The following is a 6540-nucleotide window of genomic DNA, read 5'->3' on the forward strand; positions in this document are numbered from 1 at the left end:
ATTGACAATTTGGTGGACTTTCTCTTTAGGATCCTCTCTACACTTGACTTAATTATTTGATGAGTCCATATTTTATAACAATGACAATAAAATGAAATTTGCTTTTTAGGTAGTTTTACATCCTATCAACCAAGTACTTAAATTTTACATTCCAACTAAATGAACCAAACAATGTAGTCTTACATTCCACCCATAATCCTACATTCCCGTAATCTTATTTTAAAACATAATCTAAGATTCGATGAATCAAACAGGAAAGAAATTATATATCTCCATGAAAAGTGGAGATAAAAAATTACCCTAGTGAAGTTCTATTTTGAACCAAATCTTTCTAATTTGAAGTAAAAAAAATACCCCATCTTAATTGAATTTCAGTCAATATCCCTATAGTCTTGGCTAAGGCCTAAATTTGATGTAGGTGTTTAACTTGTTATGGGGACAAAACTTTTTCTCACTCGATGCTTTTCATGTCTTTCATTTTATTTTGAAAAGTTAAATCATAACTACAATTATAAATAATATATTAAAATAAATTATAACAAAAAGTAAATATTATAAAGTACACAAATTAGAATAAATCTGAATATACTGTAATTTAAATCAAAATAAATTTTGATTAAAAATCTAGATATTATTTTATGATTTTAAAGTTCCCACACCCTCAATCTTACCATGCCTCATTGACAGTTTATTTATTTATTTATTTATTTGTTATCAGTTCAATAATTTGAATTAAATAAAATGAATAAAATTGAAAAGATAAATATAAATTAAAATATAAATGAGAAGTCAAACTTTTATATTGAATGTTAAAATTTATAAACTCAACTAACTAAACAAAAATAACTGTAATTGGATGTAGTTACTTTTCAATTAAGTAAATCAAATAAAATTAACTGAATTTCATCTCCTTCTTTAATAAACCTACAGTCTACTTGCTCTGTCTTGAGAATCTTTTTAAATAATTCAATTGCTGCGTTTAACAAACTAAATTAACTGAATAAACCATGTTAACGTTCAACTAAAACAAATAACGCTACTACTATCCATCATAACATAAAATAATAAGTCTATTAACTAAATTTCAGATAACATTAAATACGGTTGACTGATAATAAATTTAATATTTTTAAATAAAGTTGTTGGTTTGAGTATGAGAGTTTTGTCCTTTGATTGTAGATATTTAATTTAAGATTTAATGTAATTATTGAATATCAAAATTTTTATAAAAATAATTAGTAGTATAAAAAGCTTTTAAACTTAAAAAGAAGAAGAAGCAATTAAATCCTCTTATTTTTATACTCAATTAAGCACTTGAATTTTTAAAATGTATCAAAAAGACCTCAAATTTCTTCAAAAAAAGCAATTATGCCCCTGCTTTTTTTTTTCACTCAATTGGATACTTGAACTTTCAAAATGCATCAAGAAGACACTTAAAATTTTTCAAAATAACAATTAAATCCCTACTCTTATTAAAAATAAGAAAAATATAAAATAAAAAAATAATAAATTTTAGAAAAATTATTAAATTTTAATAACAAAATATAAAATTTTAAAATTATTTAAAATTAGAATTTTTTATAAAAATCGTAAAAATAAAAATTGTAAAATTTTATAAAAATCATAAAAATTAACTTTTCAATTAAAGTAAATCTAGTGTCACAACACACAAAAATAAAAATCAATAAAAGTTATAGAAAAATTATAAAATGCTTTTTTGGTACGGTAATTTTATAATTATTTTACCAAATTTATATTTTCTGCATTTTGTTTAATTTTCTTACGACTTTATAAAATTTTATAATTTTTTATATTTCTATATATTTTATAATTTTTACAATCTTTATAACATTTTACAATTTTTATTTTTTTATATTTTTTTCTAGTTTTAATAAATTTTAAATATTTGAATTTTTATTAAAATTTAATAATATTTATAGCTTTTATTGATTTTAATGTTTTATAATTTTTATTTTCTAATTTTAATAAAAATAGGCTTAATTGCTTTTTTGAAAAAAAATTGAGAATTTTTATGTATTTTGAAAGTTTAAGTATCCAATTGAGTACAAAAAGGTAGAGACTTAATTGCTTTTTCTAAAAAGTTTTAGGGCTTTTTTTATACATTTTGAAAGTTAAAGTACCTAAATGACTGTAACAAAAAAAGAACTTAATTACTTTTTTTTAATTTGAAAGACTTTTTACACCCTTAAACCTAAAAAAATTATAAATATAATATTTTAATATAATAAATATATTATCAATTTATTATACCCCTATTTGACATGGACACATGGAGTTATGAGATATTACGGATGGCCCTCTTCCACACATCACTTTTACTGAGACCCACCTGGACGGTACCCCATGTACATCTGAAGAATGTATCTTTTTAACTACTTCTACATCCTTAAGCCTTCACCTGCACTTAATTTTCCTTGTTTCATTATTTCTTATTAATTTATATCTTTTTTTTTGTTTTGTTTTTATTTTTTATTTTAAGTGAACTGACCTTCTAACACCATCACATTGCCTTTATCTCCTCCCTTATTGTATACAAACATAAATTATTAAATATTGACTCGAAATTTCAAAATAATTTGTGCAGCAAAATCTAAATAATTTTATCAATATTCAATATCAGATATTGGGCATTAAACAACATGATGAAATAGACAGAAATTCTCAATTTTTTTAAAAAAAAACAAAATCATTATATATTTTATTCAATCTAAAGCCATTAATTTATGAAATTGAAAGCTACCAGACTCCTCACATGCAAGGTTCATGGACAGTTGAGCCCGGTGTCGCCGCATATCATGGACAATCAGTATTTTCCTTTCTTTTAATTATAAATAAATTGTTTTTTTCTAAGTTGAAATAAAACACATAACAAAAAATCATATGTATTTTTATTTATTTCATGCAACTGAAAAAGATTGCGTAATCTATTCTATATATTTGCAACTATATTATTATATATATATTTATATAATGATTTAGTGAATTCAATGTGATGAGTTAATTCTACATAATTCAATTACAAGATTATTAAAATGCTTTTATTTTAATAAATAATTAATATTATTATAAAAGTAATAAAAAGGCAAAATAGTTAATGTTTTTATTTTTTAATATTAAATTTAATCCATATTATTGTTTAAATTTTTAATTGAGTTGTTATCATGAGCCAATTGTTTATCAACTCATTGAAAAATGACAAAAATACCATTCATTTTACAAAATAAATTATATTATAATGAAGAGGTTTTTATCTTTTTATAAATAAGTAAAAATTTCTAGTGAAATTTGAACCAAAAACACTACAAAGCGCTAATAAAGTGGCTCATGCTTTGGCCAGTAAGGCTTTATCTCAAGCGAATTACTATGAATGTGTCTTTTGTCTTTGTCTCTATTTCAAATAAAGTTTTTGCTCATTGCTCATTGTTCTCATTGCTCATTGTACTTGGGTAAGCCTAATGGCTTGAGACTTAAGTACTCTCTCCCTCTTCCCACATTTTTTTTTTATTAATGAAGCTTTATTCTAAAAAAAACACTACAAATTTTAAATCTTCAACTTTACCATTTCATTCAATATTTTATATCATTCTTAATATTTTTTTTTTGTAATTAGGATATTGATAAGCTATAAAAGTAATATATTTTAATCTCATTCTTAATGCATTTTTGGATGATTAATTATGCAAAATAGTGAATTTGATGCTCCTAATCCTTTAAATTCATGTTTCTATACTTAAGAGAGATTTTGAGAGCAAAAGGAGAGAAAAACTAGCCAAAATCGGAAAAATAGAGTTGTTTTCAGGAGCCACACGGGCTGGACACACGCTCATGTGCCAGCCCATGTTGATTTTGCACCTTGCTTCCCAAACTCGCAGAAAAACACAATTTTTAGGCTTTCTGAGCATTCTAAAGTCTATAAATACCAATTAGAAAAAGAGATAAAGGAGCCATCAGATAAAATCGAAGAGAACACTTGAAGAACACACTCGAAGAACACCATCAAAGCCAACTCGGAAGCGGATCTTCATCAAGATTAAAGATCTCCTTTTAATTTCTTTGGAAGTTTTATTGAGTTTTTTTATGTCTTGTGGTTTTTCTTACTTTTAAATGTTTTCATTTAGGATTATGAACCAATTCCCTAGATACCTAGGGAGGACGAAACTATGACGAATTCTATTATTTGATTTCTAATTTACATGATAAATACTTGATTCCTGTTCTCAATTTTGTGTGTTAATTTCTTGTTTTAATATTTCTAGGATATTAATTTATGTTTAATGTGCTTAATTCAGTGGAGGAAAAGTCCCTGTTTAAGAGTAGATCTAGCATAATTGAGTGGAGTTGCATGCAATCCTAAAAATAGGGCGACATAAATCTACTGGATTATAGTAAAATCTAATAGGGGAATCCATAGATCGAGTTAATGTGACGATAGTGGTTTTAATTAGAAAAAGATTTTAATTAATCAACCTAGAGTCAAGAGATATTAACATAATTTAGGCATTTCTATGGATCAGAACAATAAGTGAATAGATCGTTTAATTCAGATTCGTAATAATAGAAGAAGGCTAGGTGAATTATTTCCTGGGTATTGTCTCTCTCATTGGTTATCTTTCGATTATTTTCTTGATTCGTTCTTTATTGCATTCTTAGTTAAATTAGTTTAGTAATTTTTAGATTAAAACACATCACTCCAATTTGTCGACTAAATAATAAGAAAAAGGTAATTACTAATACTTTTAGTCATCGTGGATATGATATCTTTACTCATCGTAGGTATACTATTGTTCGATAGGTGCCCTTGCCTTTGTCGTATTTATAGTTAGTTCAGTGACCATCAAGTTTTTGACGCCATTGTCGAGGACTAAAATATTAGGAACACTTTATTTTTATTAATTTAGCTGTTTTTTATTTTATTTTATTTTTAGCTTTAGTTTAATTTTTACATTCTATTTTTCTATTTACTTCTGATAGGTTCTTTTAGTTTATGATAAGAAGAAACTCATCGGGACCATTGTTATTTGACAGTGAAATTGAAAGTACACTTTACAGAAACAGTAGAGAAGCAAGGTAGAGTAGAAAGAATTTAGTAGACGAACAAGACGACATTATTATTACTGAGGAGATGAGTGATGATCAGAATAATCAACTACCTCGTGTAGTTGCTGCAGCTCCTGTTCTTCGTACTATGTACGATTATGCCAAGCCCATTTTAACTGAGGTTGAATTGAGTATTGTGAGACACACCATTGTTGCAAATAATTTCGAACGGAAGCCGAACACTATTCGGATGGTACAACAGTTTGTTCAGTTCATAGTTTGCAAGATAAAGACCCAAATACTCATTTGACTAATTTTCTGGAAATTTGTGATACTTTCAAGATTAATGGCGCCACTGATGACGCCATTCGCTTACGGTATTTCCTTTCTCATTAAGGAACAAAGCTAAACAATGGTTGAACTCTTTACCATGAGGTTCCATCACTACATGGGCTCATATGATTGAGAAATTTTTGCTAAATTACTTCCCATCGGCTAAGACAACCAAGTTGAGGAACGACATCTCTTCCTTTGTTCAGATTGATATAGAGACCTTATATGATGCATGAAAGAGATACAATGATTTATTGAGAAGGTGTCCTCACCATGGGTTACCTCTATGGCTACAAGTTCAAACCTTCTATAACGGTTTGAATCCCTTAACTAGATAATTAATCGGCGCAGCAGTTGGTGGAACTCTGCATAATAAAACACCCGAAGCGGCTTATAAATTTATTGAGGAGATGACATTGAATAATTATCAGTGGCAAGTCATGAGAACAAGGCCGATAAAAGTAGCTGGTGTCTTTAATTTAGATGCAATCACAATGTTATCGAACCAAGTAGAAATATTAAATAAAAAAATTGATGGTTTGTATCTTTCTACGCAGGTAAATCCGATGATGCAATTAGATGAAAATGAAGGTGGAATAAATAATTCAGAATATTTACCCTTTGGTCCTAGTATGGAGAATAAGCAAATAAATTATATGGGTAATAATTCTAGACCTCAAAATAAACTTTATAGTAATAACTATAATGCACATTGGGGGAACCACCCAAATTTCTCATGCGGTGGTCAAGGAAACCAAAGATCACAAACCCTCGGGCTTTCAACAACCTTATCAGCAAGAAAAGAAGCTGAACCTTTAAGAGATGTTGGCAAAACTTATTTCGTTGTCAAAGACTCGTTTTCAAAACACCGAGACAACTTTGAAAAATAAGCAAGCATTAATTCATAGGCTCAAAAATCAAATTGGATAGCTTGCTAAATTGGTTTTAGAAGGTAGCAAGGTAGTTTACTTAGTAACACCGAACCCAACCCAAAAGAGCATGTGAAGACAGTTACATTAAGGAATGAGAAAGTGTTGGTTGAACCTAAAAAGAAGCTGCAACAGGAACCTGATAAGGTAAATGATGAGGGGATAAAACCTAAAGAAATTCAGACACCAATGCTTAAAGAATATAAACCACCGATCACAT

At 27.4% G+C, this 6540-nt stretch overlaps 1 non-coding gene across 1 annotated transcript; it reads right to left on the reverse strand.

Moving 5' to 3' along the window:
• Positions 1-5564: 5564 nt before the first annotated feature.
• On the reverse strand, positions 5565-5671 carry LOC128283064 (small nucleolar RNA R71). Its single transcript, XR_008273406.1, has one exon. It is a non-coding gene; the product is annotated as a small nucleolar RNA R71 (small nucleolar RNA).
• Positions 5672-6540: the final 869 nt, after the last annotated feature.

Source organism: Gossypium arboreum, chromosome 10 (genome assembly GCF_025698485.1).
Source record: "Gossypium arboreum isolate Shixiya-1 chromosome 10, ASM2569848v2, whole genome shotgun sequence".
In the NCBI taxonomy this organism is placed as follows: domain Eukaryota; kingdom Viridiplantae; phylum Streptophyta; class Magnoliopsida; order Malvales; family Malvaceae; genus Gossypium; species Gossypium arboreum.